Source organism: Dama dama, chromosome 11, assembly GCF_033118175.1.
Source record: "Dama dama isolate Ldn47 chromosome 11, ASM3311817v1, whole genome shotgun sequence".
Classification (NCBI taxonomy): Eukaryota; Metazoa; Chordata; class Mammalia; order Artiodactyla; family Cervidae; genus Dama; species Dama dama.
Window position 1 is genome coordinate 53739740 of NC_083691.1, and position 25281 is coordinate 53765020.

Genomic DNA, 25281 nt, shown 5'->3' on the forward strand with positions numbered 1-25281 from the left:
GTATCACTTTGCCTAGGCCAGCTTTCAATTAAAGAAATGACCCCCCATACTCCCAACACTCTCCTCCCTTTCCCCACATACCACCCTTCCCTAGGCACAGTTTACCACAATATTGTAAACAATATCCAGTTTTCAAGCATTTAAAAAGCAGTAAAGAAAACACCCTCTGCATTATGCTGAAAATCCCACTATGGAAGGAATGGGTGGTTTCACAGAAACTGATATCATTCCCTTTGACATTTACAAGATAAAGCCTACTAGGTTTTTCTTTACTTCACATCATTTTCAACTGAAAAAAAGAAAAAAGCACAATGTGAGATTTGTGAGTTAAATTGTATCTGGGGGAAAATGAGGACTCTAGCCAGGGAGGCAGCATTTCAGATACCTCTGAGAAACTGCTCCAAAGGGGCAGGGGTCGGTACATGGAACACATTTTTGCAGAAGTTTTCTGATGTAGTCTTGTGAGGTTTACTGCTAGTCATGAGGATCAGACATCACCGTGAAACGTTTTGGTGCTTTTCTAGATATGAAGAGAGGCAAGAATTGCGCTTACAAAATCTCCTGAAAATACCTATCTGAAGGCTGTTCTGTCAGTTTTTGCCAGAGCACAGAGTGCCTCATTCCTGATCTCTACCCTAAACCCTTTGCAAGGTGGGTTGAAAGTTAGCGGTCACAGCAGCTTGTGATTTAATCCTTGTAGAGGCAGATGGCAAATGCCAACCTTTAGTTGGTGTCATGTTGGCTTTTTCCACAAACAGAAGGTAAAGGTTTGCCTCCATGTGCACATGCAGAAATATCCACCCAGACTCCCCGATTTCAAAGCTTTAAATGAGAAAAGGAGAAACAAAACTGATGGCAAAGTCATTTTTTATCCTTTCTAACCTATGAAGAAAGGAAACTTCATTATTTTAGGATCAAGTATGCAGGCAAATGCATACTTTGCTCTTTTAAACTCAGAGTCAGTGGCATTCCCAAAGCACTCCAGCAGCCACTATAAAAGTCCATCCCTCTGCTCTAAATGTGACAAGTTGTCTAATGTTTGTCCCTTCAGAACTGCCTAAGGCTTTCATTTTGTTGGTTCTGGGAGCCAACAGAATGCCCTGCACACAGGCTGTCTCCAAACCACCTGCCGGTCTCTTTCATCAAGACCTCGAGGAGACATAGTTCACAGTAACAAGGAATAGTCTCCGAGGCTGAGTAGAACAGACTCTGAGGGCTCTCCTCCTAGTTCTGGGACTTTGGCATGTTCTTTTACTTCAGTTCCTTTATCTTCAGGATAGCCCCCATCTTGGTGTTTCTCTAAGTATGACAAGTTCACTACTGAAACAGTGTTCACTGCCTGAGGATGAAACCATTCATCAAGTCAAAAATGTATTGACTGAAATGTCACTGTAACAAGATGATATAAAAAAATAGAGACTCTCTCAGTGGAAGTTCTCAGTGATGTTCTTAAGGATTTGTATTAACTTGTATGTACAGTTCCTGACCATTGATTCACAATCCAATTTATGTTAAATACATTTTGTCTTATCTAAGTTGTAGCTGTCCTTAATAATAACTATACCCTGATGGCTTTTATAATCTTTGCCCAACATATCTATATAGATTACTTATTTAGCAAATGCATTTTTCTTTTCAAAGTTATTTAAAATTAATTTTATTGGTGTATAGTTGATTTACAATGTTGCAATAGTTTCAGGTATATAGGAAAGTGAGTCAATTATACGTATACATATATCTCTTCATTTTTAGATTCTTTTCGCATTTAGCTCATTACAGAGTATTGAGTAGAGTTCCCTGTGCTATACAGTAGATTCTTATTAGTTCCTATTTTAAATATAGTAGTGTGTATAAGGAAATGGCAACCCACTCCAGTAGTCTTGCCTGGGAAATCCCATGGACAGAGGAACCTGGCAGGCTATAGTCCAAGTGGTCACAAAAGAGTCAGACATGACTTAGCGACTAAACAACAGCAAGAAAGTGTGTATAAACTCCAAGATTAAGTTCAAAAGGGAGAACAGAAAAAAGAGAAATCAAAATATTTACTGAAGGCCTACTCTATTTTCCACATTACCTCATTTTGACTTATTATCAGTACATTTTGGTGAAAAAGATACTAATCTTCATTTATTTATTCCCTCCTTTTCTCTCCTCCCCCCTTCTCCTCCTTGTCTCCTTTTTATTCTCTCTTCATTCTTCCCCTCATTTCTTTCTTTTTTCATTTTTTAAAATCAAATAGAACTCTGAAAATAAAAGAGGAAAATGATTATATCAGTCATAAGGCTAATAAAACTTAGAGCTAGTAGCCACATGCAAGTAAAACTGCAAAGCCCATGCTCTGTTTACCATCTCACATTACGTACTGAATAAAGACCCAAATATGAATTTCATGTGAACTGTCCAATGGTACCTAAGGGGAACTCATTTCTGCTTCATCTATAAATGTATTAAACTACAGGGCTCCTGAGTATCAGTTTCCTCTAGTAGGAAGTATCTGAGACACCAAAGGAATTGCCTGGATGGTGTTCCAGTCTTTGACCAGAGAAGGTGCAATCACCAGACACAGCAAAAACCAAAAATTCTGCACAACAATCACAGGGTTTAGAATAGTAATCAGAATGGTAGAGTAAGACAGAGAAGTCTTTTGGAAGAAAATGAATTTTGTCCAGAGAATGTGTTAATTGCCCTTCGAGTATGACAGACAAATAACTGCACTTGACTTGGAAAGGCCAGAGGGCCTCACCCTTCAACCCTACAAGAACCTTAACATGCATCTTCTTGACAGAATGACACAGCCAATTAACTTTCCCCTCTGCTCCATGAAATGTGGTAGTACAAAGAAAGAAAGGAGGCTAAACTTTAATCATCTACTCTGTCTAAGGTAGTGTATGTCACTTATGCACTTACCAGGTAGCTCAAGGTAAAGAATTCACCTGCTAATGCAAAAGATGCTAGAGATATAGGTTTAATCCCTGTCCAGGAAGATTCCCTAGAGGAGGAAATGGCCACCCACTCCAGTATTCTCGCTGGGAAAACCTCATGGACAGAGGAGTCTGGTGGGCTGAAGCCCAAGGGGTCAGAAAAAACTGAACACTACTTAGTACATGAGCATGCACACACAGTTAATCCTCACAAGCACACTGTGAAGATAAGTCTTGGTATTTCAATTTCACCCCGGTGGCTCAGACAGTAAAGTATCTACCTGCAATGCAGGAGATCTGGGTTGGATCCCTAGGTTGGGAAGATCGCCTGGAGGAGGGCATGGCAACCCACTCCAGTATTCTTGCCTAGAGAATCCCATGGACAGAGGGGCCTGGCAGGCTACAGTCCATGGAGTTGCAAAGAGTTGGACACAACTGAGTAACTAACACAAGAGAAGAATGCTGAAATCACAAATCTGAGAGTTTATACAAGAATTGCCATATAGCTACTACTTTCTGATCCAGAAAGAGTAAGATAAACTTTGCTCCCCATTGTTTAACAGTCTTTGGAATTATAAGCAAATGTTTTGGGGGATTTCATCCCCCCACCCTGAAATGTAAAAACATAGTTCTTGGAGATAAATTTCTATCTCTTGAGGTCTCTATTCAATCAATCTTTAACTCCTAATGTTTATTCTTTTACTTATTTTTCTTTGCTTGGAAGGCCATACTTATGTAATAATTTTTTCTCTAAGTTCCTCATTAGTGTGCCCAATGGTTCAGTCTTCAGTCCACTAGTCATTTCACCCTACAATACCTCCCTAGTGCTTTTCATGTGCTGGATACCACATAGATGCTGTTGACGCTTCAGTTTCTCCTTTATCATAAAACTGTCCTTGTGGCTTTTGACTTTCAACCTAAATTTCCAGTTGGCATCTCTATGAGGATGTTTTGGGGACACCAAAAACCCAATATTTTCCAAAATAAACCATCCACATTCCTTTCCTGGGCTTCCCTGGTTGCTCAGCAGTAAAGAATCCTCCTCCTGCTAATTCAGGAGACATAGGCTCAATTTCTGGGTTGGAAAGATCCCCTGGAGAAGGAAAAGGCAACCCATTCCAATATTCTTGCCTGGAAAATTCCATGGACAGAGAAGTCTGGCAAGCTATGGTTTATGAGGTGGCAAAGAGTCAGACACAACTTAGCAACTAAACAACAACACCTCCCTTTAGTAAACCAATAAACCTCAGCTTTAGTTACTTGGATACGGGGAGCATAGAGTCAAGAAGTGAAGAGCCTGGTAACCCTTTTTGCCTTCTCCAATTTATGGTATGTCCTTCGTACTATTTCCAGTACTCAACAACTTACAATTGTGTCCGCCTAAGTGTCTACTCACCATCTACTGTTTGTCAGCCTCCGAGAATCCAACGGTGAACAGAACAGTCAAATTCCTTGCTCACAAGGAGCATATTGCAGTAGAGAAAGAGAGACAGTAGGCAAGTAAGCAAACGGTAACATTGGTAACATAATATTACAGATGAAAATAAATGTTAGAAGAAAAATAAAGAAATCTAGGTACTTCTATTAACTGTATTACCAGACAGGGTCATATTGGAAAATATCAGCTTTGGCCTCTGAAACAGAACAGCTGAATCACACAGAAAACAAGACAGACCATTTCAACCTAGTCATTCCTCAAAAAGCAGTTCTTGTCTCAAATATAAATGAGACAATAATACTTGTGTTTTTAAGCAGCTAAGATTTACTACTACCCTCTTCCAACCCCTTCCACTGTACATCCCAAAAGGAAAGTGATCCTTGCACCTTTGAGTGTCAAGAAGGCAGAGAAAGAGACAGGAAAAGATAGAACAGAGTAGTTTGGTACTTCCAGTTTTTCATTCAATTCCTTTGAATAAATAAGAATTACTATTAACACCTGCTTTCTTTTGCCTTCTTTATTATTTTTATTGGAGTATAATTGTTTTACAATGTTGTGTTAGTTTCTGCTGCTCAACAAAATGAATCAGCTACATGTATACATACATCCCTTCCCTCCTGAAACTTCTTCCTTTCTAATGCACAGAAATTCATCATATTCCTGTCAGAGATTCTCACTTTACTTCAGCTGAATTTGACCACGTATTTCCACAACACAAGGAACTTGGCCAGGGCCATGCATCAGATTGTGCTCTTCATACCCAAGGCCACTCACCATAAGTGAATAAAAAAATTATGGAGCTCTCCAAGAATATAGTAAAATATAGTAAAAACAGTGAGATAATAAACATGACAAAGAGAAAATGGATATTAAACCTGTGTATAACTGGCAGTACAATAAGGAAAACCTGGATAAATGGGATAGAGGTGGTAATCAAAGTTAAAATGGAAATACAAACTCTAGAGCTGAAGACTGAGCTAAAACGACAATCAAGAATTTCTTAGGTATCAGGTAAAATTATGAAAAGATACTAATGCTTAGATCTACTTTTGTTAAAATAGTTCGATTTCAAGCATAAAGAAAAAAGTGAATATTTTCTCCTCCTTACACATATAGACCCTGAATATTAAAGTTCTTCATTGACATTCAGGTCCTAAGTGTAGGCTGCTCATATACAATCCTAGGAGGAATCATTTGATCCGGAAGTGATTCAGACGGGAGTGTATATGCACAATTCTTTGGTAGTGAAGATCATTAATACAATATATTAATACTAGAGCAAATGATATGGGTCGATGAGGAACACTGCTTCCAGAAAAGCATGGTATAAATCAAAAGATGGGGAGGCTGACAAAACCTCAGTAGTGGGACTTTTTCCCCTCTCTTGTACGCAAGCAAACAATCTCTCTGAAACAAAATGGAGGTAAATGTCTGGAAAAATAAAGGAGAATAATAATCAGAAAATACTTGCAAACAGACAAAGTTAGATTCTAACAGGAGAACATAAAGCTCTTTTTCTATATTTCTCTTTACTTTTTCTTGAGAGGTCTTTATAAGCTGTAGTACTATAGCTGTTCATTTCCCTGCCATTGCTTTTGGCAAGCTAAATCCTAGATAAATCTCTCTAGAGGATATGGTAGAACTGGATATTATCTGTAATATCCAGATAATTACTACCTCTAAAAAAGTGAATTACAAAAAGTGACCACAATTAAGTCCTCAAGTGGATAGTCATACACTTTGTCATATTTCCTCATCAAAAATGAACTATTTTTTTTCATATACTTGCTTTTGTACTTTTTTTCAAATCCTTCATACATGGATCTATTTTCTGCATTGAGGTTTCTTTCTCCCTGAATCTGAACATCAATAGATTCTGACATATCCTCTAAAACACTGATGCATCTTAGGGTCTAATCTCCTTTGCCACCTCTTGAATTTGATTCTGTACACTGTGGGAGCTGTATATGAGATAAGGGAAGGTTTGGGCCACAAACTGTCTAGACATGTGACCCAAATAATTTTCATATATGATATCAGTTCCATGCACTTAATTAAAGCATCAAGTAGAACAGAAATAAATTGATTTTTTTTTAATTTAGTTAAACAGGTTGGCAATATGTAGTCAAGAACTTCCTTATAACATTTGCTTTTCCTTGAGAACAATAAATCATGACTTTTCTGTAGCAGAGATTTCTAGCCTGGAGAAATTGGTAGAAGAGAATTTTCCCAGAGATGTACTCATCCATATAAAATTGTCTCCTAAAGAAGTGGAATGGAGGGAGAGAATAGCATGTAGATAAAAATGTTGCAAAAGCAATTTCTTTCAGAGGGATCAAAACGTTTCTGTGAAGCTGCTACATCTTCCTAAGAATCAATTGCTTAGTCTTAAATGCAGAAGCACACAGGTGCACATAAAGCATATAACACAGGAAATTGGGAAATGCAAAATAAACAAACATGTTAAGCCAGATTTGCAGGAAAGGTAAGCTTTCCAGAACAAATCATATGATTTATTTCCCCTTTCATTTTCCTCTAAATATGATTTCTCAAAGATTTCAGATGTTCCCTCTCATTTGGAGAATTCAACTTTCTTATTTAGAGGCAGTTTTACTGTAGTGACCTTTTAGGAGCCTGGACTCAACAATCATGGGTGTTTGTCCATAGTGAGGACCAGATGGGAAATCTACACTTCTCCCTGCCTGACACATACACTAGTAATATGCTCCCTCCCCCTCCCTGCTGGGACGGAGTCAGAAGGATCCAGTGGAGAGACAAGATTTTATAATCACTCAATGGTAATGAGGCTGGAGGAAGAAATGGCAACCCACTCCAATATTCTTGCCTGGAAAATCCCATGGACAGAGGAGCCTCGAAGGCTACAGTCGAGAAGGGTCATAAAGAGTCAACAAAACTTAGCAACTAAACAACAGTAATAAGGCAACCTCCACTCTGTTGCAACAGAGACCACATCAACTCCTATCCCTATCAAGCAATAAGAAGATGAGTCCTATCCAACTGTCAACAAAATTTAAAGAACCTGGGTTTCTATAACCACCTGACATAAGGAGATGGTGCCCTTCTCACTCTGCTGTTGAAGTGATGTGAGAGAAACAGCTAAAACAGAAGGTTTAAATAAAATCCAGTTATAATATAAAAAGTTCCAGGTTTCAATAAAAAAAGGCTTATCATACTGAGAATGAGGATGGCTTCAAACTAAGTAAAAAGAGGCAATCAATCAGTGCTAATACGAAGATGACATTATCTGACAAAGATTTTGAAGCATCCTTCCAAAAGTGTTTCAATTAGAATTCCCTGGTGGTCTAGCAGTTAGGATTCAGCACTTTCACTGCCATGGCCTGAGTTCAATCCATTGTTGGAAAACTAAGCTCAAACTGTGTGTTGTTGTTCAATCCCTAAGTCATGTCCGACTCTGCAATCCCATGGACTGCAGCATGCCAGACTACCCTTTTCTTCACTATCTCCCAGAATTTGTTCAAACTCATGTCCATTGAGTCAATGATGTCATCCATCCATCTCATCCTCTGTCACCCCCTTCTTCTCGTGCCCTCATCTCTAAGCCAAGATCACCACTAGAAAAAAATGAAAAGAAAATGTAGGGTTGCATAGCTTCCAAATCTCTATTGTAAACTGCCCCGAGCCAGTTTAGTCTTTATTCACTGTAAAATCTTTTCTGGTAAATATTCAAGCTACCAGTGATTACCAAGCTTGTTACCAGGTGACATATTATAATGTAATCATGCAAGACATTCCAGACACACAAATGTACAACCACATGCCAACATTTACTATCATGCTGGAAAAGACTCAAGGCAGTAGAAGAAGGGGACAACAGAGGATGAGATGGTTGGATGGCATCACTGACTCAATGGACATGAGTTTGAGCAAACTCTGGGACATAGTGAAGGAAAGGGAGGCCTGATGTGCTGCAGTCCGTGGAGTCACAAAGAGTCAGAGATGACTCAGCAACTGAACAACAGCAAACACAAAAGCAAGCATGAGACCTTCTTATTTTCTATCTGAGCAAACAATAACAAGCATCTTTCATGAAAGTTTCATGCCAAGGCAAATGTGACAACAATTTGAGCAGGTCCAGCTATTCTTATACTTCAATCAGATACCAGAATCTTCTGTTAAACAGAGGGACATACAACCCATCCATCAACATTAAGGATAATAGGCTCCCTTGATACCAAATAAATATGCACTGTTTATACCATTTCATTCTAATCAAATTTCATAAATACTATCCCAGCCAAATGAAAACATATATGCTTGTATAATATAATCTGTTAAAATATTATCATTTGGGTTAGTGAGAAAATATGTTAAGATATATTTTCTGTCATTAAGCATGGAAAGACATAAAAAATATTATACATAAATACATTCAAAGTTTTCATTAAATGGTCTCAAATTAGTAATTTCCAAAATATTCAAGGCTTTAATTCTGATTCTAAGCAATTCAGAAGCTTTACAATTTGAATATTTTTTATCAAATTGCAGCAAGATCTTTTTTGATCTACATCCTAGATTAATAAAAATGCAAGCAAAAATAAACAAATGGGACCTAATTAAACTTAAAAACTTTTGCACAGCAAAGGAGGCCATAACAAAAATGAAAAGACAACCCTCAGAATGGTAGAAAATATTTGCAGATGAAGCAACTGGCAAAGGATTAAGCTCTAAAATATGCAAAGAGCTCATGCAGCTCAATATCATAAAAACAAATAACCTAATCAAAAACAGGCAGAATATCTAAGTAGACGGTTCTCTAAAGAAGATATACAGATGACTAAAACACATGTGAAGAGATGCTCAGCATCACTAATTATTAGAGAAATGAGAATCAAAATCACAATGAGATATCACCTCACACTACTCAGAACGACCATCATCACAAAAGTCTGCAAACAATAAATGTTGGAGAAGATATGGAGAAAAGAAAACTCTCACGCTGTTGGTGAGAATGTAAATTGGTGCAGCCACTATGAGAACAGTATGGAGGTTCCTTAAAAAACTAAAAATACATCTACCATGCGTGTGTGTGTGTGTGTGTGTGTGTGTGTGTGTGTGCTAAGTTGCATCAGTTGTGTCTGACTCTTTGCGACCCCATGGACTGTGGCCCACCACACTCTGTCCATGGGATTCTCCAGACAAGAATACTGAAGTGAGTTGGCATGCTCTCCTTCTAGGCATCTTCCTGAGCCAGGGATTGAACCTATATCTCTTACAACTCCAGCATTGGCAGGCAAGTTCTTTACCACTAGCACCACCTGGAAAGCCCATAACTATCTAGCCTATATATACACATATGTGTGTGTGTGTGTGTGTGTGTGTGTGTGTATGATAGACTCCATTCAGTCATGTCCGACTCTTTGAAATTCCATAGACTACACAGTCCATGAAATTCTCTAGGCCAGAATACTGGAGTGGGTAGGCGTTCCCTACTCCAAGGGATCTTCCCAACCCAGGGATCAAATCCAGGTTTCCTGCATTGCAGGGGGATTCTTTACCAGCTGAGCCACTAGGGAAGCCCAAAAATACTAGAGTGGGTAGCCTATCCCTTCTCCAGTGGATCTTCCTGCCCCAGAAATTGAACCCAGGTCTCCTGCATTGCAGGTGGATTCTTTACCAGCTGAGCTACAGAGCCAGCAATTCCACTCCTAGCATTTACCCAAAGAAAACCATGATTCCAAAAGACACATATACCCCAATGTTCATTGCAGCACTATTTGCAATAGCCAGGATGTGGAAGAAAGCTAACTGTCCATCAACAGAGGAATGGATAAAGAAGTTGTGGTACATATACACAATTCAATATTACTAGCCATACTATTACTAGCCATTACTATCAATCATTCACATATACAATAGAATATTACTAGCCATAAAAGAGAATGAAATAATGCCCTTTACAGCAACATGACTGACCTAGATATTCTCACACTAAGTGAAGTCAGACAGAGAAAGACTAATATCATATGATATTGCCTATAAGCAAAATCTAAAAACAAGGTAAAAATGAACTATCTACTACAAAACAGAAATAGAGTTATAGACATAGAAAGCAAACTATGGTTACCAAAAGGTAAGGGGAGGGAGCAATAAATGGGGAGATTGGAACTGACATATGCACATTACCTTGTATGAAATAGATAAGGACCTACTATATAGCACAGGCAACTCTGCTCAATACTCTGCAGCAACTTAAATGGGAAAAGAATTTGAAAAAGAATAGCTATGTGTATATGTATAACTGAATCACTTTGCTGTACACCAGAAACTAACATGACATTATAATTATAAATAAACTATACTCCAATAACAATTTTTAAACATACATTATTTCATTTCCATCTCTTGCTTAAAACAGGTTGCTTATGGTCAGGACAATTATTTAGATTAAATTCTAAAAAATAATTTAAACTGATCTCCTATTAGTTGTGCACTTATATTAAAACATGAGAAATAAATACTAATAAGAAGTGAACATGAAGCCCTATAAACTCATAATCAGGAAAAAATCAGAGGTGAGTAAATTATAACTGTTCATTGTAATCGAGTAAATTAAATGCCATTATGATGTAATACCGAGTGATGAATAAGGAACAATGAAGGTTAAGGAATAATCAACTGTTTAGAGAAAGCGGGAAAAGCTTCAGAGATGGTTCCATTTTCTGTGCCTTGAAGGAAGAGCGAGGGGAATGCAGAAAAGGGAGAACATTCTTGACAGAAAGAAAAGCCATGAACAAGAAAGTCACAAAATCATAAACATGGCAGTGTTTTCAGAAATAGTCAAGATTTGGCAAATGATAGGAATTGAAACCAGAAACCAAACACTGGCACAATACAAAGAACCTAACTCACCAAGTTAAGGAATGGGGACATCACCTGGTGTATCGCTGATCCTGTTTGTGTCACCAATTGTCTTACTGTATCCACGCTTTATCCACACCGTTCGCTGATCCCACGGTAAGCAAGGCACAAGCTAAGATGCTGGAAGGAGACTCAAGAAGCCATAGGAGCTGCAGACACGTGTATTCTCTCCTGGCTGCAAGGCAGCCATACCACAATTCTCTCCTCTCGTGGTTGACCCCACAGACACAGATGTGACACAGCAGTAAAGCCACTGTTTTTTTGGGTGGAGCTCACATACGCATCCCGAACACAGCTCCGTAACCAAGTTTAGTTCAGTACAGTCGATCAGTCGTGTCCAACTCTTTGCAACCCCATGAACCACAGCAGGCCAGGCCTCCCTGTCCATCACTGACTTCTGGAGTCCACCCAAACCCATGTCCATTGAGTCAGTGACGCCATTCAAACATCTCATCCTCTGTTGTCCCCTTCTCTTCCTGTCCTAAACCTTTTCCAGCATTAGGTTCTTTTCAAATGAATCAGCACTTCGCATCAGGTGGCCAAAGTACTGGAGTTTCAGCTTCAACATCAGTCCTACCAATGAACACCCAGGACTGATCTACTTTAGGATGGACTGGTTGGATCTCCTTGCAGTCCAAGGGACTGTCAAGAGTCTTCTCCAACACCATAGTTCAAAAGCATCAATTCTTCATCACTCAGCTCTCTTTATAGTCGAACTCTCACATCCATGCATGACCACTGGAAAAACCATAGCCTTGACTAGACGGACCTTTGTTGACAAAGTAATGTCTCTGCTTTTCAATATACTGTCTAGATTGGTCACAACTTTCCTTCCAAGGAGTAAGCATCTTTTAATTTCATGGCTGCAATCACCATCTGCAGTGATTTTGGAGCCCAGAAAAATAGTGAGCCACTGTTTCCACTGTTTCCCCATCTATTTCCCATGAAGTGATGGGACCAGATGCCATGATCTTAGTTTTCTGAATGTTGAGCTTTAACTCAACTTTTTTACTCTCCTCTTTCACTTAAATCAAGAGGCTATTTAGTTCTTCTTCACTTTCTGCCATAAGGGTGGTGTCATCTGCATATCTGAGGTTATTGATATTTCTCCCGGCAATTTTGGTTCCAGCTTGTGCTTCTTCCAGCCCAGCGTTTCTCATGATGTACTCTGCATATAAGTTAAAAAAGCAGAGTGACAATATACAGCCTTGACATACTCCTTTTCCTATTTGGAACCAGTCTGTTGTTCCATGTCCAGTTCTAACTGTTGCTTCCTGACCTGCATACAGATTTCTCAAGAGGCAGGTCAGGTGGTCTGGTATTGCCATCTCTTTCAGAATTTTCCAGTTTGTTGTGATCCACACAGTCAAAGGCTTTGGCATAGTCAATAAAGCAGAAATAGATGTTTTTCTGGAACTCTTTTGCTTTTTTGATGATGCACATGTGCAGTGCTGTAAATAAGCTCAGTTGCTTTGTAGTCATTATTTACAAAACGTGGGGCGGGACAGCCTGAACACACCATCTTGGCTAATTTGTCTCTCCCCACACCTGGAAAACAGGATTGACCTAAAGAGTGTTTCAACAACAAAAGTGATAGTGGGAAATGTGATTTCGAGAAAGGTAAGTCTGTGATAATATGGAAATTCAATTAGTGGGAAATAGACTAAAGACAGGCAGAGCAAGCATAAAGCAAATGCAATGGCTTGAACAGGACAATGTGAGGCTGACTCTAGTTCAGATTTAGATGGTAATATTGGCATGGCAATGGATATGGATTCTAGATACCAGGAAGCAGTCTTCACAGGTATGACCACTTGAATTTGAGGTTGAGGAACTCTTTGCATTTATATAATTACAATATAGTTTTTATTGCTTGATTATGCCCTAAGGTTTGATTTAAAGTATGATAATTCCAACTCATCCTTTCTTCTATCCTCCTTTTCGAGCAAGTTTGGACTAATCAGTATTGGATTAGCAAGAAGACAAAGGACAGTTGAATCACACTACTACAATTACTACTGTAGCCCACCTTGCATATCTGTCATGTATAATATCTGAATTGTCCTAGGACTCAAGTATCCACCTCTGTATCCTGCTAGAAAAGTTTTGAAGATGAAATATAGCTGTTGTTAGTCCACTCCTGAATCATTTAAGATTTTATTTTGCTGTGTGTGATTTTAACCTAAGTACTATTAATAAACCAAAGAAGGATTAATAAAAAAATAAACTAACAAAAACAGTGCTTCATGGTCTCACAATTGCAGAGGGTCTCATTCATACTGTAGCACTTGGCATTGTGGTACAGTGGGCCCCACACACAGAAGCTACAACATGGATGGAATGCAATGCTGTCCAATTCCTCAGGTGCAATGTAGCGGTCCTGAGAGTCAGAGCTGATAAAATTGCTTGGGTTACATCTTTCTGCTCTGTCATCTCTGGCATGTGCAAGGTGAACTCCTGCAACTCCAGGGATTATGTTCATATTCAGGTCAGAAATAACACAAAGGAAAGAGACTTTCTCCTCTAAAGTCTTTCACTTTGGGAGGAAAAGACATGACCCATCCAGAAACATTTGCTTATTTATCTCACAGTGAGAAGTGATTTGCATTGCCTTCGATAGCTGCAAAAAAGTCTGAGAAAATCAGTATAAATTTGCCCAGAGAAAACCAGGATTCTGTTAGCAAAGAACAAGGGTATAAGGATATTAGCTAGGCAACAAGAGTCCATGGTACGCAGTAACTGAATTACCGAGTAATTAAGACACTGTCTGAAGATGAGTTGGGCCTGAAAATATGCATCCCACATCCAATACAGAATGTTCTCTCTGACTTATCATCTATCGTGTTATATCTTTTATATAATTATCTCATTGTCTTTCTTTCTTACTTGAAAATAAGTTTGATGTGGACATGAATTTCTGTCTGTTTTGTTATACTCTGTATTTTCCAATGCTTAACAGAACAGTGACTGCTACAAAGTCAAAGTGTTAATCACTCAAGTCATGTTGGACTCTTTGCAACCCCATGAACTGTAGACCCCTCTGTCCGTGTGATTTCCCAGGCACGTATACTGGAGTGGGTTGCCATTTCCTACTCCAGGGGATCTTCCCAACCCAGGGATCAAACCTGTGTCTCCTTTATTGTAGGCAGATTGTTTACCATCTCAGCCATCAGGGTATGAGGTAGGTACTTAATATTTGTTACATGAGTAAATGAATATTCATCCCAGCCATGGACTCAATGAATCTGAGCTCTCCCTTGGAACATGGTGGAAAGCATGGAAGAGAGTAGCTCAATATATACTGCTGAGAGTTCATGTTTACATTCTTATAAAATTCTTTGAAACTTTAAGAAAAAAAAATGGTCGAAAAACTGATCCATAATTATGGCCTCATCTTGAGCAGCTGGAGAAGGAAATGGCAACCCACTCCAGTGTTCTTGCCTGGAGAGTCCCATGGATGGAGGAGCCTGGTGGGCTGTAGTCCATGGGGTCACAAAGAGTTGGACACGGCTGAGCAACCTCAGTTTAGAAACTAGCACTAAAGGATTCTGTAGTTAAAAAAAAAAAAAGAAGAAGAAGAAGAAGAAGGTAGAACTAAAAATAATATAACTCATCCTATAACCCATGTGTGAAGCTTAGAGCAGTTCCCCATGGCAGGACTACAGCAAAAAAGATACAAGGATAGAAACTGCCACCACGAGGAACTACTGGGGGATCTTACATTTCCAAAGATGCCGCTAGGAGGAGCAGGTGTCCTCCAGTCAGGAGGGCATCTTGATTTGGAGATTTCTGAAGTTCTCTGCTAAACCCAAGTGATTAATTTCACAAGAAGAAGAACAAAGGCTCTGATTTTCTACTCTACATGAATGAGAAGATTCTAGCGACCAATATTCATTATGTACTTCATCAAAATGAGAGAATATCACTTTCCTATTAGTAAAAGTGATCTGTGGTAGCTTCCCTGGTAGCTTACTGGTGAAAAACCCACCTTGCAATGAAGGAGACATGGGTTCAATCCCTGATCCAGGAAGATCCCACATGCCTCAGGGCAACTAAGCCCGTATGCCACAAATACTGAATCTATGCTCTAGAGCTTAAGAACTGCAACTACTGAAGCCTGCATGCCTAGAGTCTGTGCTCTGCAACAAGAGAAGCCCTGCAATGAGAAGCTCATGCACTGCAACTAGAGAGTAGCCCACTCAGCAACAAAGATCCAGCATAGCCAAATAAATAAATAAATAAACATTAAAAAAAATCTGCAAAGGTCTATGAGGCTTTTTTTCCCCATGGAGGGGGAAGGAATTAGAAACACAGAGTGAGAATTCCTTGAATAGAAAGATTCCAAATAGCAATATGACACTTAGATTCATAGCCCAGAAAGTCCAGGCTAGAAATTGTTAGGAGAAGTGAACAGGCAGTGTGCCAAGCCACTTACAAGTAGAGTATGCAATCTCATGCCCTGAAGATTTAACAGGTGAAAATGCTGGAAATCAAAATCTTCAATAATACAAACGAATGATCGATTAAGTATGTCTCATAATGGGCTAGTAGTAATTACTTCACCTTTGGCCTGAAAATTGCCTTGAATTATACTAACCAACTGCAAAGATGGGTTACAAGGGTAAAACTATAAAAATTAAGATACCTGCCTCCCCCTTATAGGAAGTTGAATGAAAGTGTCATACAGATACTCTGGGATTTCACCTGAGTTGATGTTTTAGGTTTTAAAAAAAAATGCATTAAAACAAACTTGTGCTTCTTAAATTCCATTAAAAAATGACTTTAAGCTAATCAATGAATATAGTAAAGTTGCAGGATATAAAATTAACACACAGAAATCTCTTGCATTCCTATACACTAACAATGAGAAAACAGAAAGAGAAATTAAGGAAACAATTCCATTCACCACTGCAATGAAAAGAATAAAATACTTAGGTATATATCTACCTAAAGAAACAGAAGACCTATATATAGAAAACTATAAAACACTGATAAAAGAAATCAAAGAGGAGACAAATAGAGAAATACACTGTGTTCATGGATCAGAAAAATCAGTGTAGTGAAAATGAGTATACTACCCAAAGTAATCTATAGATTCAATGCAATCCCTATCAAGCTACCAATGGTATTCTTCACAGAACTAGAACAAATAATTTTACAATTTGTATGGAAATATAAAAAACCTCAAATAGCCAAAGTAATCTTGAGAAAGAAGAATGGAACTGGAGGAACCAATCTGCCTGACTTCAGGCTCTACTACAAAGCCACAGTCATCAAGACAGTATGGTACTGGCACAAGGGCAGAAATATAGATCAATGGAACAGAATAGAAAGCCCAGAGATAAATCCACGAACCTATGGACACCTTATCTTTGACAAAGGAGGCAAGGATATACAATGGAGAAAAGACAATCTCTTTAACAAGTGGTGCTGGGAAAACTGGTCAACCACTTGTAAAAGAATGAAACTAGAACACTTTCTAACACCATACACAAAAATAAACTCAAAATGGATTAAAGATCTAAACGTAAGACCAGAAACTGTAAAACTCCTAGAGGAAAACATAGGCAAAACACTCTCTGACATAAACCACAGCAGGATCCTCTATGACCCACCCTCCAGAATATTGGAAATAAAAGCAAAAATAAACAAATGGGACCTAATTAAAATTAAAAGCTTCTGCACAACAAAGGAAACTATAAGCAAGGTGAAAAGACAGCCTTCAGAATGGGAGAAAATAATAGCAAGTGAAGCAATGGACAAACAATTAATCTCAAAAATATACAAGCAACGCTTGCCGCTCAGTCCCAGAAAAATAAATGACCCAATCAAAAAATGGGCCAAAGAACTAAACAGACATTTCTCCAAAGAAGACATACAGATGGCTAACAAACACATGAAAAGATGCTCAACATCACTCATTATCAGAGAAATGCAAATCAAAACCACAGTGAGGTACCATTACACGCCAGTCAGGATGGCTGCTATCCAAAAGTCTACAAGCAATAAATGCTGGAGAGGGTGTGGAGAAAAGGGAACCCTCTTACACTGTTGGTGGGAATGCAAACTAGTACAGCCACTATGGAGAACAGTGTGGCGATTCCTTTAAAAACTGGAAATAGAACTGCCATATGACCCAGCAATCCCACTCCTGGGCATACACACTGAGGAAACTGGGATGGGGAGGGAAGTGGGAGGGGGGGTTCAGGATGGGGAACACATGTACGCCCATGGTGGATTCAAGTCAATGTATGGCAAAACCAATACAATATTGTAAAATAAAATAAATAAATAAATAAATTTTTAAAAAAATTAAAGCAAAAAAGAATAAATAAAAAATTAAAAATGACTTTATAGTATAATTTTATCAACCTATTAAGAAATTATCAGATAATATTTTCTAAAATCAGGGTATGCTCCTAAAATGCACTTAACATTTTCTCCACAGATGTACAAGATGTATGTTTACTGCTTCTAAGTTTTCAAAAATTGATAAAATAAGAAGTAATATTGTATAGATAAGAAGATAGAGTTGTCAACACTGTAGATATAAAAGTATGTATAAATGTAGATAACATAGATTTTAAATACACAGTAGATATGAAATTGGAGAGATGGCATTTTACTGTCTAAGGAATCCTAGACTCAGAGAAAACTATGTTCAAATTCCTGAGATACCATTGTCTCACTATGTGACCTTGGGTAATGCACTGCTTATTTCTAGCATCCAGTTTCCTGATCTATGAAATAAAGATCTGAGTACTTCTAAAAGTGTTAAATGATTTAGTGGAAAAACCAAGCAAATGTGATTAGCATACTGCCTGGCAAACAGTTGTTTCCTGATACTTGTTTGTCAAATATAAAAACCAAATAAATATAAAAGCTGGGGCAAGGGAGAAAAACAGATCCATCCTGACCAGCTTTGTCTATTTGAGGGGAGGAAACTCCTATACATGAGGTAGGATGGGTCATGAAAAACCTCCTGCTTGGAATAGTTTCCCCTCCTGGCCCTGTTAATGGCTTAGAAGTCCCTACATTATACTTTCAATTGAATAAAGGCAACCAAGTTACATTTTAAATTTTATATGTTCAACATCTGTAATAGATAGAATATTGGCCTCCATGCCCTAACCTGTAAATATGTTACCTTATATGGCAAAAGGGATTATGAAGATGTGATGAAATTAAGGGCCATGAGATGAAGAGATTAGATTTAGATTATTTTAGTGGGACCAAATAATCATACAGTCCTTAATCAGAGAATTTTTTCAGGTTAGGTCAGAGAGATGAAACAGAGATGGAGGAGAAGGAATACAAGGCATTTAATAAGTTCAATTTGCCACTGCTAGCTTTGAAGATGGAGGTCAAATGTAGTTAGTGTCTACAAACTGGTAATAGCCTTCAGTTGACAGCCAATAAGAAAACAGGGATCTCAGCCCTATAATCACAAGGAATTAAATTCTGCTAACAGTTGGAATGAACAAGAAATGGGTAACTGCCCTACAGTCTCCAGAAAGGAGCACAGCCCTGCTGTGATTTTAGCCTAGCGAGACCCCATCAGACTTCTGAGCTATAGAACTTGAAGATAATAAGTTTGTGTTATTTAAGTTTTACATAGTAAGGAACTCTGCCCCACTCAAAAGAAGTCTAGTCTTTTACCTTACCTGTCATGTAGAGATCTTTAGGCCCCTGGAATGTCCTTCCTGATACAAGTGGCTTTATCTTACAATGTGATTTATTTGGATCACATGGTATGAATATTCAGTCCTGAATATTCATTGGAAGGATTGATGCTAAAGCTGAAGCTCCTATACTTTGGCCATGTGATGAAAAGAGCCAACTCATTAGGAAAGACCCTGATGGCTGGGAAAGACAGAAGGCAGAAGGAGAAAGGGCCACAGAGGATGAGATGGTTCGATGTCATCACCGATTCGAAGGACGTGAGTTTGAGCAAGCTCCAGGAGTTGGTGATGGACAGGAAAGCCTGGTGTGCTGCAGTCCATGGGGTTGCAAAGAGTCAGACACAACTGAGTAACTGAACTGAGCACAGTATGAGTTTCAACCTCTGAAGAAACTAGAGACTAAACATGTTAGCCTGACATCAGGAAGAGGCTGGAGACTAACAGTCAGCAACCTGGACAATGTGTAATTGAGTCTTCATAAAAATTCTGGATACCAAAGGTTTATGAGTGTGTTTCCCTGGCTGATAATACTATGTGTGTATTGTCACACGTGATAGCCTGGAAGAATTAGCATGTTGCATGTCTCAGTGGAAGAGAAAGACCAGAAGCTCTGTATCTGGGCCCCTCTTAGACTCTGCACTGTGTGTCTCTTCCTTTGGGTCATTTAAATCTGTATCTTTTCTCTATAATAAATCATTCAGTGAGGAGTGAGTTCATTTAGTGAGTTCTGTGAGTCATTCTAAAGAATTATCAAACCCAAGTAACCATGATGGTGGTCATGGCTTAATCACCAAGTTGTGTCCAACTCTTGTGACCCCAAGGACTGTAGCCCACCAGGCTTCTCTTGAGGTAGAAATTACTAGGTAGTCAGTAGAACTCTGAGACCTCAGTCTTGTTTTCATTAAACATCCTGCTCCATTGCCCCGAATTCCAGGAATGTGTCTTTGGTCTGATAAATTTTCAGCACTCAGATCCAGGGAAGGGCAGTAATAAACTTCTGTTCCATATGCCCGAGGGAAAAATAATTGGGATCATTAATCTTAAGCTAATAATATACTGATCCATTGTAAAATGGCCAGGGGGCACAAAAAAGGGTGGCAACTTAATCTGAGGATCAAGAGAAGCCATAAAAATCTTAAGTTAAGCATCTTGATTGGTTAGAAATACCATGATTTGGGGACAAGAGCCAACCAAAAATGCAAAGATTGATACTGAGAAAGATATAAAACTGCTGTAACTCCCACCTTTTGGGGACTTTTTGCCCCCTCTCAATGTCTATGCTGAGAGCTTTCTACTTTCCTCTTCTTTAATAAATCCTATTTGCTTGCTACCCTTAGTGTTTGCGTGTTCATGGATTCCATTCTTTGGCTCTGCAGGTAAGAACTTGGATTCCCATCTCAATCTGTCCATGGGATTTCCCAGGCAAGAATACTGAAGTGAGTTGCCATTTCCTTCTCTAAAGGATCTTCCTAACCCAAAGATCAAAGTTGCATCTCTTGTGTTTCCTGCATTGGCAACCAGATTCTTTACCAACTGAGCCATGAGGGAAGCCCATGGGGGCCCCCAAATTGGTAGCCAGATGGGAACTTCCAAACTTGTAGCTGGTGTCTGAAAAGAGGACAGTTTTGTGGAGATTGTCTAAATTTTGTAGGAAGCCGTTTAAGCAGCAATAGAAAGCTAATACAAAAACTACTAATAATAGAAAGCTTAAAACAAACAACTCACTGGGGGCACCTTGCCATAAGAAGATGGACTTGGAATAGTACATATTAGTGGGGGTATGGAGCTAGAGAAGAGTAGGTTAAAGGTGAGGGAGCAAAGTGCCAGCATGAGTGTAAAGAGAAGCCCACACTGGTGCTGAAAACTCAACCTCTGTGCACCAGTGCTGAATCAAAGCTTGGAGACAAGCATTTTGGGTGAAGTAGAGCAGAATAGCTTTATTGCTTTGGCAGACAAAGGGAGACACAGTTTGCCCTAGAGCACTGTGAGTCAACCTGGGCGGATTTGGTGAGGAGTTTTTTAGCAATAGTTCAAGGGATGAGTTGCTGATAAGGATCAGGGTGTGCGCAGGGCCTGCTCTTCTTTAGTCTGGCCTCAAGGGATCTCCTGATGAGCTTCTGTGGCTCCTTTAATCTGGCCTCAAGTGGTCTCTTAATGAACTTCAAGGTTATCAAACTGACCTTCTCTTTGGAATATTTTGTATTCCGGGGTTTTAGTTCTTTAGAAGAACTTAAAGATATTATGTGTGTCCCTTGAGGTGAAACCAGGACCCTGTCTCAAGATTACAGTTTCTTGACTGCCCCTCCTTTTTTCTCTGAATCCACTTCCTTCCCTGATTAGCAGATATTTGAGTTTGTCCTTATAGACTCAGGAAAGATCAGGGAGCCTGGAGTCTGTTCCCTACAAAAAAGAAACAGAGAACACAGAATGGCTTCTGTTCCCTGGAGCTGCCCGGGGTCCTGCTTGGTTTCAACACTGGTTAAGTGACAGTGCAGCAGGAAGAATCATCCTAAGAATATTTAGTCAGGAAACAGAAAGGCTTAAGGGATGCTGCCCAATTATGTTAGCCATAAGAGAGTTCTTCCAGCCTGCACAGAGAGTTTATTTCTGGGACCTGCTTTTCAAGTAGGGATTTAAGAAGTTTCTCCTGGGTGCAATTACTAGTGAATAAGCCTCAAGGCCAATATAGCAAAAGGAAAGAGTGCAGCCTTTTTTTGAGGCATTCATTTGAAAATGATTTGACGGTAGGTGGGCGTTTGTTTTCTAATGTACTGGCTCTCCTATTATCCTCAGCTCAATTTATTATGCAGTCATCAGTCCCCAGGACAGATTTTCTGACAGGTCTGTGGCAGTCTTGGATAAATTCCGGTATCAATCGTGCAAAATCACTTCTCTCAGTTGCTATGGATTTAGATCCTCTAAAGAGTTACATTTCCACCTTATTGATTTGTATAGAATTATTTCAATCACACGGGAAAATGTTTTCTCCAAAATCTTCCTTGGCTGAGTTGAATATTCATACAATATACAAGAGCAAAAGGTGAATTTCAAACACATTGGTAAACAGGTTGCTTTACAAGTAACTAGTCAAGGAGGAAGAATTTCTGGGTTCACTCAGGAGTGGTCCAGAGCTAATCACTTCAGCATTCCAGATACAGCAGCCTTCCTTCTACTATCTCTTACCCATGACACATCCTGATGATTTCATAGCTCAGAAAGCCTTAAATGGAGAATCCTGCCTCATCACTGCCAAATTTTGTTTATGCCCCTACTTCTAAAGTGATTGACATTTACTCACAAGATCAGGCATAGATTACAAAAATCAGGAAAAATACAATACTGGCCATTACCTGAATCATACTAGACAAATTCAGAGATAATAACTTGCACCAATTATACTCCAATAATTTCTAAAAATGAAAAAGCATAACTTTTAGGATTGGTGAGATCAAGTAAGACTTTGGGTTTTAGACAGTCATCCTCTTGTATAAAGTTTTATAGGTTAGTATGGAGATTATGGGCTTCCCTGGTAGCTCAGTTATAAAGAATCTGCCTGCAATGCAGGAGACCCTGGTTCGATCCCCGGGTTGGGAAGATCCCTTAGAGGAAGGCATGGCAACCCACTCCAGTATTCTTGTCTGGAGAATTCCATGGACAGAGGAGCCTGGCAGGCTAGAATCCTAGGGTCACACAGAATCAGACAGGACTGAAGCAACTAAGCTGCAGTAGCAGCATGGAGATATGCCTTGAATATTATTCAAGACTTGGACTTTCATCTGAATAAAAGGAGTGACAAATGGGCAAGCAGCACACCCTCAAAGTACCAAGTGGAATGTGATAAAGTTGCAGAAAAGAAAGCAGCATTTAATATCCCAATTTGAATATCCCAATTTTTGTGAATAGGACAGTGTATTGGATGTCTACATTATTCAACCTCAGATTCTGTCCAGGCCTGCTTTGGCCACAAAGCAAGCCTCAGTAAATTTAAGAAAACTGAAATCACAACAAACATCTTTTCCAACCACAATGCTATGAGATTAGAAGTCAACTGCAAAAAAATAATTATAAAAAGCACAAAAATGTGAAGACTAAATAATGATCTACTAAACAATGAATGGATCAGTGAAGAAATGAAAGAAGAAATTGCTTAAAAATTCCTGGAGAATAATTTAAATGAAAACATGATGATACAAAACCTATGGGGTATAGCAGAAGCAGAAAAAGGCTGTACTAAAAGGGCAGTTATAGTTATACAAGTTTACCTCAAGAAACAACAGAAATATCAAATAAACAAGCCAAGCTTATACTTAGAGCAACTAGAGAAAGAAGAACAAACACAGCTCAAAGTTAGTTCTCCTAACGTTCAGCTCTACTATCAGGGCAGAAGTAAATAAAATAGAGATTTAAAAAAGATGAAAGAAATTAAAATCTGGTTCTATGAAAAAATAAACCTGATAAACCTTTAACCAGGCAGATTAGAAGATCTGGGAAAAATCAGGTCTCTGATCTCAGATCTGGTAAAAAAAAAAAAAAAAAAGAGAGAGAGAGAGAGGACTCAAATCAATAAAATTAGAGATGAAAAAAGAGAAGTTACAACCCACACCAATAAAATGGACAGCCTAGAAGAAACAGAAAAAATTCTTAGAAAGGTACAATCTTCCAAGACTGAACCAGGAAGAAACATGAACATTACAAGATTGCTTCGGGAACAACTCTATGGCTTTGAAATAACCATCCATCCAAGCATATGCCAGAAGGGTGCATGCTCTGAAATTGTTTTCAAAAAAAGTGTCAGTGTTAAGTCACCCAGTCTTTCTCATGTTCTCATTCTTCTAGGACTAAGCAAAGGGAAATGCAATAAAAAGGAATTTTGAAGGCAGCTGGCCCCTCCAGTTAAAATAGGGAGCATTACTAAAAAAATACTAAATCTTAGTCAATGCAAGATTCCCATGCATCAACCCAGTTCCTGTTCTTTCCTATAAAGGGAGGAGGCAAGCATCACTGGCCATAACTAGGTCCAAAATGTCTGGTGGTTTCCTAAGACCACTACTTAAGCAATAGAATCTCCATAACCTTTTAAGGACTGTTGAAATTTCCATCAAAAAGTTCTCACAGAAAACAGCTAGATTCCCAAAGTTCCCTAGAGATATTGAAAGGATCCTGTCACTACATCAGTTCAGTTCAATCCCTCAGTCGTGTCTGACTCTTTGTGACCCCATGGACTGTAGCACGCCAGGTCTCCCTGTCCATCACCAACTCCCAGAGTCCACCCAAACCCATGTCCATTGAGTTGGTGATGCCATCCACCCATCTCAACCCCTGTCGTCCCCTTCTCCTCCTGCCCTCAGTAGTTCCCAGCATCAGTGTCTTTTCAAATGAGTCAGCTCTTTGCATCAGGTGGCCAAAGTATTGGAGCTTCAGCTTCAGCATCAGTCCTTCCAATGAATATTCAGGACTGCTTTCTTTTAAGATGGACTTGTTGGATCTCCTTGCAGTCCAAGGGACTGTCAAGAGTCTTCTCCAACACCACAGTTCAAAAGCATCAATTCTTCGGCCCTCAGCTTTCTTCACAGTCCAACTCTCACATCCATACATAACCACTGGAAAAAGCATAGCCTTAACTAGACGGACCTTTGTTGACGAAGTAATGTCTCTGCTTTTCAATATGCTGTCTAGGTTGGTCATAACTTTCCTTCCAAGGAGTAAGCGTCTTTTAATTTCATGGCTGCAATCATCATCTGCAGTGATTTTGGAGCCCCCAAAAATAAAGTCTGCCACTGTTTCCACTGTTTCCCCAACTATTTGCCTTAAAGTGATGGGACCAGATGCCATGATCTTAGTTTTCTGAATGCTGAGTTTCAAGCCAACTTTTTCACTCTCCTCATTCACCTTCATCAAGAGGCTCTTTAGTTCTTCACTTTCTGCCATAAGGGTGATGTCAGCTGCCTATCTGAGGTTATTGATATTTCTCTCAGCAATCTTGATTCCAGCTTGTACTTCCTGCAGCCCAGCATTTCTCATGATGTACTCTGCATATAAGTCAAATAAGCAGGGTGACAATATGCAGCCTTGACGTACTCCTTTTCCTATTTGGAACCAGTCTGTTGTTCCATGTCCAGTTCTAAGTGTTGCTTCCTGACCTGTATACAGCTTTCTCAAGAGGCAGGTCAGGTGTTCTGGTATTCCCATCACTTTTAGAATTTTCCACAGTTTATTGTGATCCACACAGTCAAAGGCTTTGCCGTAGTCAATAAAGCAGAAATAGATGTTTTTCCGGAACTCTTTTGCTTGTTTGATGATCCAACAGATGTTGGAAATTTGATCTATGGTCCCTCTGCCT